Genomic DNA, 11,947 nt, shown 5'->3' on the forward strand with positions numbered 1-11,947 from the left:
TGTGTCTCTCTCTGTCAAATAAATAAATAAAATCTTTAAAAAAAAATTTTTTTTTTCAATGATCCACTATTTAGTGGGAATAATGGGCAAATTTCCGTTTTAGGCCCCCACACAGTGACCTCACCCGGCAATATCTCTTATTCTGCTATTATTCACATGCTCTCTGTCATCCGTGAATTCCCATTGGTCGCCTGAAATCTTGCCTGTTCTTTTTTTTTTTTTTTTTAAGATTTTATTTATTTATTTGACAGAGAGAGACACAGCGAGAGAGGGAACACAAAAGAGAGAAGCAGACTCGCCACTGAGCAGGGAGCCCCATGCCGGGCTCAATCCCAGGACCCTGGGATCATGACCTGAGCCGAAAGCAGACGCTTAACGACTGAGCCACCCAGGTGCCCCTCTTGTCTGTTATTGACACTGGATCTTTTTTCCAGGATTTGCCCTTCTGGAATATTCTCCCTCCCCTCTACCTACTATCTGCCACCCGGGCCATTCAGGTCATACTGGTTCTTCTTCTTTTTTTTTTTTTAAACACACATTTTTTTTTTTTTTTTTTTAATATTATTTATTTATTTATTTGAGAGAGAGAATGAGAGAGAGAGAGCATGAGAGGGGGGAGGGTCAGAGGGAGAAGCAGACTCCCTGCCGAGCAGGGAGCCTGATGCGGGACTAGATCCCGGGACTCCAGGATCATGACCTGAGCCGAAGGCAGTTGCTTAACCAACTGAGCCACCCAGGCGTCCCCATACTGGTTCTTCAAGACCCAGTGCCAATCTTTACTTGACCTTCACCAGTGTTTACACTCCACTATCACCCTTAATTAGCTGGCCTCCTAAATAGACACACTTGTCCACTTTCAAACATTATTAGAGAGATATACACATAATATTCCTCCCAAGGGCAACTATGAAGGACCCAATTCATCTCTGTACAACTCTACACAGGCACGTGGAGCTGTTACTTACCATCATATCCCAGTGTTTAGCAGTGTCTGGCAGAGAAGGTATTCAATTAATATGTATTGAATCCACTAATCAAATAAAAAAGTAAAGTTCAGATATTTGCATTCTTGAGAAATTGAAGAATGTAAATGTCATAAATTACATCCAGAAAACAAGTCTCTGAATATCCAGAAGGAAGGACCATCTAGCTGGCATATTCCCGTCTGCTTACCTGTTTATATACCTGCTGTCTCCTTCAGTAGAATATAAGCTTTATGAAGATGAGGACCTTCTCTCTCTTACTCACACTAACAACATCTAGAACAGTGGCTGACATATAGTAGGCACTCAATAGATATTTCGTGAATGACTGACTAAACACCAGAATCAGAATTCTTTCTTGAGCTGAGCAATTACACTCTCATTACTGATCTGATCCATCTAGAGTTTCATCCCTAAACATAAATAGATCACTAAAAATCATGAAATTTTTGAGGAACACCAATTCAAGAGAAAGAGTTTCAAATTCATCATTACCAGATTCATAGGAGATATGATAGTTGGTTACAGTTTATGTTCCAACAACTTACATGAAGTAGTTACTCCAAGTAGATGTATATTTCTTGTATATGAGAGAGAAAACTGCTGGAAAATCCTCTTTCTTCCCCCAGATTACCTAAGGCACACACTCTAAATAGATAAATGTTACTTCCCTTTGGGAAATAGAAACTCCTGGTAAATCATATTTAACCACCCTTCAAAAGAGATTACATGAGGAATATGCCATAAAGATGTCTTGTTTTTCTATGCAAGATGCAACCACCAGTACCATTCACAGTTGCTTACCCAATATCTATTTCTCCCTTTCCCCCTAACACTGTCCCAATTTACCATCAAGGAAAAAAGACTAAGAGAGGTTGATACAACGAATATCACCCAGATTGTAAGTTAAAGAATCAGATCAGAAGGTTAGAACTTCAAACTCCAAACCCAGTGTCCTTTGCAGGTTACAGCAGACAATTCCCCTTCCCTTTCCATGATTTAAGTTGTCCTTGTCTAGATCATCTCCTTTTTTCCTTATACCATCTCTAAAGGGGCCAGAACTCTATACCCAAATTTTAGATCCAACGATCACCATTTTAGCGAGGATAGCATGGCAAACACTACATGTTGCCCATAAAGTATCCATTCTCATACTGTTCCGTACTAACCAACCCAAATTTTTATTCAGGGTAGCACTGTGCCCAGATTTCTCAAGTTTCTTCTCAGCTAGAGCTAGCCATATGACACAGTTCTGGCCTAAGAGATAAATATACAGGGCTTATTAGTGGAGCTTTCAGAACACCACTGTTTTCCTAATTAAAAAGAATGGACTGGGTTGGAAAATTTGTTTTTCTTTTGCACTTTTCCCTTCTTGGAACACAGTTTTGAGGCTGATGATGCAGCAGCCATCTTGTAACCATAAGATGCAAGTATGAAGATGCTAATCACATGTAAGAATGGCATGACTAAAGGAAAAGAAGAGCATGGTTTTTTAGTTACTACACCAGCCACAGACTGCCTCTCCTGGACACCTTACTGAGTGATAAAAAATTAACCTCTTTTGGACCATCTGCCCTAGTTGAGTTTTCTTTATATGCAGCCAAATACTTTCCCAACTGATTCACTTCTGCAAGGAGAATATATGAAAAGGTATGGTCTACGCACCTAAAAGTTTTTTCTCTAGGAAAGCTAAAACTACTAGTAATTCAGCTTTTCAATCCAACCAGGTTATAGGAAACATATAGTCTACAGAGATGAATTTCCTTTCTCTGTGGGATACAATGACTGAAAACTCAGGGGTTTTTGCTTTTTGTTTTCACCAAAGCAAGTAATATGAAGAACACACACACACACACACACTATATATATATATATATATATATATATGAGATGCCCTTACTAGTAACTCAGGTCTCCTTCCCAAGAGGACAACACAGAATATACAGTCAGTGCTAGATTTTAGAAGATCTTCTGAGGCACTAAGTATTAAAAGATATGGTGAGATACCCCCCAATCTCAACACACAATTTAAAAGTAATAACCATGGCTGGAGGAGGAGGAATTGGAGATTGGAGGAATAGTCAAAAGGTACAAATTGCCAGTTATAAGTTAAATCAGTACTAGGGATATAATGCACAACATAATCACTCTAGCATCACATGTTGCTTCTCTCATATAAAGGTGGCAATCAACACCTAATCCATGAAGACACTTTTCTAGACACTAAGATAATTCAATGAATGAAGGAGACACAATCCCTGGGACTCAGTTCCAGTCTGAGTCAGATAATTACTCTAGATATTATAAGTAGACGTATCCACAATACATTAGATGTGTCACCCTGAGACCTCCTTAGATATGGGTGAATCCTCTCATATTCTGACCACGATGATGGATGACAGGACCAATTAAAACAGGAGGAGACCTCCTGTCTCCACAGAGCAGGATGGGAGAATATAGGGGCTGTAGCTGGGGAGGGACTGGCAGAACCCTGGATCTCATGGATCTTTTGATTTCCATGGGAGGGCTGAGATCTGGGGTCTTTCCCTGCATGAGGAAATGAATCAAAGAGAACTATGAATGTGGTTCCAACCCCACACCCCAGGAAGCACAGTGCAGGCTGGGCTGAGTTTGTTCCTGAGAGATCCATCCCTTCCATAGTCCCATCTTGCTCTGGCTGCCCCTCTCCATCTCCTAACCTCCACAACTGGGACCCAGAACAGAAGATAAGGTGAGCAGTCTGCTCACAAATCTACCTCAAACCTTAGCCTTGATGTCTGTGTGCATGGAGGATGGGGCAAGTTCTGCCATGACCATGGGGAGAAGAATGTCACTGGGAAGACTAGATGTCCACAGGTTCTCTGTCAGGCCTGATGAATAACCAAGCCTTCCACTGCAAGGACAGGCTCAGAGGAGTTGGAAGTGCACTGACTCTGTCCTCTGGGACCCATACTGATAAAAAGGTGCTGTAGGAGCCTAGTGAGGAGTGACAGGCCAGGCCTCTGACTCTGCCCCACACATGACTCTCTTCAGTGCCCTCCCTCCCATCTTGAGTACCTGGCTTGACCAGAATTTGTAGGATACCTAGCAGTCACTTCACCATCCATGTTTCAAGCTAAAGTTGGCCCCTATGCATGTCAATTTGCATAACTAAGACCTGAAGAACCGTACTCACCTTATGGAACCTCTAGAGCCTACTGAGGCAGAATCACAGGGCAAAGGGGATTGTGATCCAGAAAGACTACCTGGGGTGGGGTCCATGGGCTGGGTATTCCTTTCAAGGCAGTAGGATCATTCCTGTTTGGGGAAGGGCACATGGTAAGTCAGTTATATAGGTAAACCTTTCTCTTTATTCTGCTCTAGCACCAGCTTCAGGGATCATTCCAGATGTAGAGCCAGAAAAGGGGTCTACTATGGAGCTAGATGTAGCTTGAGACCTGTTTCTACAATGACTCCCAAGTGAGAGCTAGTGTCACCTCCATCAGCTTCTCCAGAACCAGAGCAAGTGCTAACATCTACTTCAGCATATATGTGTCAGGTCCTGAGATGGAGTCAGCTCAAATATCAGCTGTAGTGGGAATTCTATCTCTAGCTCCAAAAACAGAGACAGAGCCAGCTGCAGTCTGAGAGCCTTCCTGCCCCTGGCTTGTGACCAGGAAGAACCAGCTAAAGGGGAAGCCCAACCTCATGGACTTCCCTCCCAAACTGGTGGCAGAGCAGTTGACTCTGATGGATGCAGTGAACAGCTGGGCTCTCAGGGAGGGGCTGGGGCAGGATTTCCTTCTGCCCTAAGCTGCCCCAGACCTGCCTTTCCTTGATTCAGACTCTTATGATCTGAGTCCAAATCTCAGCTCCACTGCTTACCAACTGTGTGACCTGGGCAACATTTTTAAACCCGAAGCCTTTACTGTCCACTTGTGGACAGGAGCAATGGACACTAGTAGGACATACTATACAGAGTGGCTGTGCAGATTAAATGAGGCAGAACAGATAGAAAGGTGGGGGAGGGGAACTCACTGTGTGCAGCCGGGTCCATAGGGTCACCCACCCATTCTGCCCACCCAGCAGCCTCAGCACTTATTAGGCATCTGATGTGTACCTAACTATAAGGAAGACAAACAAACTAAACCCATGATTGTAGCTGCCACAGTGGAATATGAATCTGAATGGGGGTAGGACCAGAGAGATGATCAGGATGGGTGGAAGATGCCCCTTTGGGAGGAGCTGACTTGAGCCACCTTCTAGAGTTTGACGTTAGTGAGGATGGTCAGGGTACAAATGTCTTTCTCCCTTCCCTGCCCGTTATGGGTCCTGGATCATCCTGTAGTGGTTGCCTACTATGAAAAGAGAGCTAAACCCAGGGACTCCCACAAGGCTCCGGCCACACCCTCAGCTTCCTGAGCTCCAGCTCTGACCTGTGACCCCTGCCTGGGACACTAAGCTGGGGTATGGCAGAGCTGAATGACATTCCCCTTGTTCCCCAGAATCTGTTCAAGGTGGGGCCCACATCAGTGCCTGGGCCCCATCCGGTCCCACAAGAATAAGCCTGGCAATGAACACCTGGAACTCATAGTCCATGTCACCATAACCCAGTTCAACAGTGTGGCCAACTGCCTTGGCAACCCAAGCATGATGTCCCAGAACAGAGCCAAGGTGATGGAGCACTGGATAGAGGTGGCCAGTGTGTGCTCTGGAAGTCCTAGCTGAGTTGCTTTCCTGAGTCTTGGGAACTTCCTCTTCTCCTTTATCAACTCTCAAGATGTAAGTCTCTGGTCTAAGACCCTGCACTATTCCTAGGCTCTTCCTTCCAGGGGTATTCTGACCTTGATTTGCATGTCCCAGTGGTGGGATTCTCACTTCCTACCTGGCTCCTTCTTTGGGTTGAGCTAAAACCCTTCTACCTGGGGTTTTCAGGACCCCTTTGGGTCCTGAATAGGCCTTTCTGGGGCTCCCTGGGCATCCAGGAGAGATGATTTAAATTGAGGGGGACTGAAGCGAGAGCAAATAAGGCTTCAGCTCCCCACCACACAGCTCATTCTCTTCCCATACTCAGGAGTGCCAAATCCTCAAGAACTTCTCCCTCATCCACCCTGGTCCTTCTACAGAGAGAGACCTGCTCACCTGGAAACTTTCTCTCACATCTTCAGACAGTGAATTGAGGCACTCTGCTGGGCAGAGCATGGCCTAAGGGGTTCTCCAGGGAGGTAATGCCTTTGACATGGCCTCAGTTCCAGCCCAGGGGCCAGACTCCAGTGGGGATGGGGTAGGCAGGTACCACTCAACCAGGCTGCCAAGACACCGCATCCCACTCCATCAGCAGCTTGGCCCAGGACACACATAAAGAGCTCAATGAACAGAACTCTTGTCAGTGGTAGGGCTGGAGGTAGGGTGAAGGCACCTGGGGCCTTTCCACTGTGGGTCCCTGAGCAAGACTGTGCCTCTTTGGGCCTCTGTATCCTCATCTGGGAAATAGAGGGATGATGTCTCCACAGAGTGGAGATGAGGCTGAAGAGAGGAAAGAAATGTGCTGAGTTTTCTGCTCTGCTCTACCTGGAGGGGTGAGGGCAATAAATGATGATAGTAGTATGACCCTGAGTCCTCAGAGACCTTGTAAGATGGGTGGAGTTTTCACACTTCGCAGATGAAGAAACAGGCTCACAGAGGCCAGGCTTCAGGCCCAGTGTCACACACGGAATGAGTGTGGGAGTTGCAATTGACCTAGAAGCAGAACATTCTGGAGGACAGAGAAGCATTGGTACCTGTGGAGCTCCTACCTCTCAGTTCAACCATTATTCTGACCCCCAAGTACTTATCTCCAGCCCTGATTTCTCCTGCCCTCACATCTGGGCTCTGTAGCATCTTCACATGAATGGTTATCATGGATGAAACCACACTTCTCTCCCTCTCCTCCTCCACCAGCTACTTCAAACTCCCCTGCGGATGTCCCCTCTCTCCTGGGTACCCAGGCTCAATGGTTCAGAATCATCCATGATCCATTTTTCTAGATCCAAGTGGTTATCTGGCCATGTTGACTCTAGCTCCAAATGGAGTGGGTTGAAGTGATGGGCAGAGGGAAAAGTAGAGATAGCAAGCACAGACCCAGTGAGTCTGTGATGGGCATGAGAACAAAGGCAGTAGCTGAGAAGAAGGGCAGATTACAGAGGGCTTCTGAGGGTAGAGGAGATTCCACAATGTTTCTAAACACAGATTGGGGAAAGATCTGGTACAGGAGAGGTTGACCTTTAAGATAGAAAGGATTGTTGCTAGAAGCCTCAGGAGGATTCAGCAACACCCTATCTTACTGGTAGCATCAAATACTCTTTCAGTTAGAAATACTCCAAGTTACAAATCCTTTAGAATTTTATCCTATAGAGGGGTGCCTGGCTGGCTCAGTCAGAAGAGGGTGTGACTCTTCATCTCAGGGTCAGGAGTTTGAGCCCCATGTTGGGTGTAGAGAATATTTAAATAAATATAACATTTTTTTAAAGATTTTATTTATTTATTTGACAGAGAGAGAGACAGCGAGAGAGGGAACACAAGCAGGTGGAGTGGGAGAGGGAGAAGCAGGCTTCCCACTGAGCAGACGCTTAACGACTGAGCCACCCAGGCACCCCAATAAATATAACTTTTTTTTTAAAGATTTTATTTATTTTTCAACAGAGAGAGAGAGACAGTGAGAGAGGGAACACAAGCAGGGGGAGGGGGAGAGGGAGAAGCAGACTCCCAGCCGAGCAGGGAGCCCGATGTGGGGCTCGATCCCAGGACCCTGGGATCGTGACCTGAGCCGAAGGCAGACGCTTAACGACTGAGCCACCCAGGCGCCCCTAAATATAACTTTTTAAAAAAGATTTTTAATAAATAAATCTTTAAAAATACATATAATAATCTTTTTAGGGAGAAAATCCTTTCCAAAAAAAACTCTCCAGCCTGTTCAGATCCAAGTTTTGATTTACAATATCTATTTGAGAAGCAGATTTCTTTTCTTTTATACAAACTATATAACACGGGAAGAGGGATCATTGCTACATGGAGCAATTAATTCCTTTTACCATTTCTCTATAAAATCATTTTAGTATTACACTGGATTTGATCATTTCTTTCATGTTCATTCATCACTCCCTCCATGGCCTCTAGATGTTGTTAGCCCTGGAATAATTACTATCCCCCCATCCCACCCCATCCCAGGTTCAGAGGAAGCAGATGAAAGTGAAGCTATTCTGGATCACCCAAGAAGACATATTTTGAAAACATCTGCTCTATCGAGACAACTCAGCAGTAATAATGTTCCTAAGAGTGGTCAGTAACTGAACATAGAAAGTGTGTTTCCATCATGTCTCATTGCCCCCAAATCCTCAAAAGGTATCAGAACTGAAGCAGCTTCATGTAGGTTGTCTCCACTTCTTTCAAGAGCCCGTTGACCACCTCAGTCCTCAGTAGGTTGAGCGTCTGACTCTTGATTTCAACTCAGGTCATGATCTCAGGGTCGTGAGATCAAGTCCCGTGCCAGGCTCCCCACTCAGTGGGAAGTCTGCTCCACTCCTTCTCCCTCTCCTTCTGTCCCTCCCCCCACACTGTGCTCTCTCTCTCTCTCTCTCTCTAATAAATAAATCTTTTTTTTTAAGAGACTTATAAAGAGTTGTTTGACGCTGTATCATTTAAACTCACTGTGAGGTTTCTAACAATGCCTCAGGCTCAGGCTCTCTTATTTAGAAAGTCTTGGGGCAATTTATTCATTTAAATCAATTAACTCTCATCCCCAAAACCTTGAGACTTGAGGTGGCCCTGTGCTGAGGTCAGCAGCACCAACTGTGCAATCTTTCAGAACGGTAGCTGGAACTAGACTTTCTAGCTGCTAAATTCTGAAACCTACAACCCCTCCTCTTCCTTGCTTTTTGCACATACACACACCTCCATACCTCCCCAGCAGGCATCCCTCCAAAACAATACATGACCCATTGCATCAGTATCTGGGATGAAGGAGACCCTTTATTTTTATTTTTTTAAGATATTATTCATTTATTTGAGAGAGAAGAGCATGAGATGGGGGAGGGCCAGAGGGAGAAGCAGACTCCCCACCGAGCAGGGAGCCCGACGTGGGACTCAATCCCAGGACTCCAGGATCATGACCTGAGCCGAAGGCAGACGCCCAGCTGACTGAGCCACCCAGGCACCCGAGGGAGACCCTTTAAATGCTGCTATGATTTTCAGAGAAAACTGACCAGATTAAATTGCTGAATTGTAGAGAGCATCCAGATTGCTATCTTCAGTACTGATTCACTACAAAATCAGAAGACAGTGCCCATCTTCATGGAGCACACCTCCAAACTGGCACTTCACCCACACCACAGACCGCCCCAACAGTCCATCAAGCAGGCAGCCTCTGGAGGTACCATGTTTGACCCAGCCAGAGGACCCCACAGTCATGGCCCATTCCTGCACTTCCTTCAGTGTGTGTCGGGAGGGGAGGGGGAGTGTCTTCTGGTCCGGTGCTGTGCTCTGAGGCACCCATACCAATGGGCCAGATGCTCCATGAGCCTCAGAGAGTGATGCTGCCTGAGGACCTGCAAGCAGGAAAGCAAGCTCAGACCAAGAATGTCCATTCCTATGAAAACCGTCAACTTGCTGCTAAATGGCTAACTGGCTGGTGTCCTTGGGAATGATGCCTTGCAGGTGGCTCAGTGCTGGTGTCTTGCAGGCAAGCTGGGCTTTCAGTGATGACAACAGCTAAATCAGTCTTAACAGGTTGCATTCCATGCTAATGAGCTCCATCTCTCATACCGTGGCCACTCTAATTCATGTGTCAGTCGTGCCAACACTGGAGGGGCCAATGACCAAGACCGGCCAACATCAGCTGTCTTAGCTGTTCAGTTCTTCTTCCGTGCTGGATGCTCTCCGATGGGCATTAACATGACACAAAAATGTGCACAATTTCCCAGTCATCCATCCACATGCCTCCACCTTACACCTCCTCATCCCCAATCTTCCAGGCCCCTCACCAGCCAGCCAGGTCATTCCCTACTGCCATACGTCAGTATGAATTCTAACCTTGATCCACTTCTCCTACCCCAGGTGGATGACCAGGCATATTCCCCATTTAGGGGTGTTTTCCTTCACCACTGTCTTTTTGAGCCATTGCTGGGTGAGGTTCCAGTGAAGTTGCTGTCTGCATTTCAGTTTATACACCCACACACAACCAAGCTTGGACATAGGGAATCCACCGTATAGCCATAGGTGTGAGCTGAAGTAGAGTGTTGGTGCAGCAGTGGTGGGTGACACGGGGTTCTGGGCCACTTTCTCATGCAGCTCACCTGTGCCCTCTCACGTTTGTGCCTGATCCCAGCAGTAAACATGGCACTGGCCCTGCCTGCCCTTAAGCCTTGGTGCGTCTCATAAAACTCAGCTCATGACAAACATTTCAGCGTGTGGCCATTTGGTTTCCCATGGACCAGTATTCTGTCCCTACAAGGGCCCAGGAAGAATTCCAGGAGCTTTATAAAAGTACATACCCCTCCACTGTGGACAGCACAGCCTCAACCAGAGTCCCAGGGGCATGCACTATGATCCTTGCTCTGGCAAGGGCCACAGCTCCATATGGCATCTTGTCCCACCCCCTCCACTGTCAGCCATTCTGGCATTTCAACTTCACGTAGCCCAGGCCATAACTTTCTCCATGCTTCTAGGAGCCATCCCAGTATTGGGGTCACACTATCTCCTGGGGCATTTGCCAGGGTGTTAAATCTTGTATTTCAAGGGTGCCTGGGTGGCTCAGTTGGTTAAGCGACTGCCTTTGGCTCGGGTCATGATCCTGGAGTCCCGGGATCGAGTCCCGCATCAGGCTCCCTGCTTGGCAGGGAGTCTGCTTCTCCCTCTGACCCTCCTCCCTCTCATGCTCTCTGTCTCTCATTCTGTCTATCTCAAAAAAAAAAAAAAATCTTTAAAAAAAAAATCTTGTATTTCAGGAGAGCTCCCCATCTTTGTGGTCTGGCCATGGGTCAAACACCCTGAGAATTCAGCCCCACATGTCTTCTCCCAGCTGGGTCATGCAGCTGTTCTGGGGGAGTTATAGCCTGATGGCTAGGAGAGAAGACAGGTACAGGTCTTATGGGATGTGATGCTGTCTTGCAGAGAGAGATGTCTGCATTGTCTGCAAGCAAGGTGATAACAAGTGCTTCTTTCTTTTTTTTTTTTTCTTTTTTAGCATCCACTGAATTTATTCAGCATAGCCACAGAAGTATTGTCTTCATGCTGTCACACACAGACAAAAACACAGATAAAGCACTATATCCATATTTTGCCCAAGTGTATTTGTTTTGAGGCTCGTTTATATATTTTTCATATGGCACAGACCATCATTTAAATAATGGACATTTTCAATGTCAACTCCTTTGTTGACTTTCTCAATATCTTCTGCAGACATCTTCATGACTCCAACACACAGAGCATGCTGTTTTCCTTCTGCCATGATTGCAACAATCCTATCTACTGCTCCAGGAGAAGAGTTAAGCCTGGACACATGATATTTACTCCACTGAGTACAAATTTGATGGCTCCTTTATCAACCTGCTGGTGCAGCAGAATAAAAGGATATTTGTGAAGTAAACTTAAGGTTGGATAAAAAGGCCCTTCTCTTTGTCTAAAAAATAGTAACTCTCCATTCACTGTAAGGATTTCTGTATGTTCATGGCGCCACATATTTTGACAGACTTTTTCTTAGGCATTATATGATAAAGCCATGGTTCCACACCTGGAAATTACTCTATCACTTGGTTCTTAATACCCTTAATAATTGAGGTTTTCAAATGGATGCAGTTAGACACATTTTCTTTTTCATCAAATTTCTTGAACACGTTCCAGGGTGAAGGGGGAGATGATAGGGAAGAGACTGGAATGGAAAAAATTGAATTAGCAAGAGTCCAGCAGCTCCCCTGACCCCGGAAAGCCCTCAGTGACAGTCGGAACTGTTG

The 11,947-nt window shown here is 45.7% G+C and overlaps 1 pseudogene; it reads right to left on the reverse strand.

The window, feature by feature from the left end:
- Nucleotides 1-10,953: 10,953 nt before the first annotated feature.
- On the reverse strand, nucleotides 10,954-11,947 carry LOC118005568 (annotated as a pseudogene).

Source organism: Mirounga leonina, unplaced genomic scaffold (genome assembly GCF_011800145.1).
Source record: "Mirounga leonina isolate KUSES-001 unplaced genomic scaffold, KU_Mleo_1.0 Mir_94, whole genome shotgun sequence".
In the NCBI taxonomy this organism is placed as follows: domain Eukaryota; kingdom Metazoa; phylum Chordata; class Mammalia; order Carnivora; family Phocidae; genus Mirounga; species Mirounga leonina.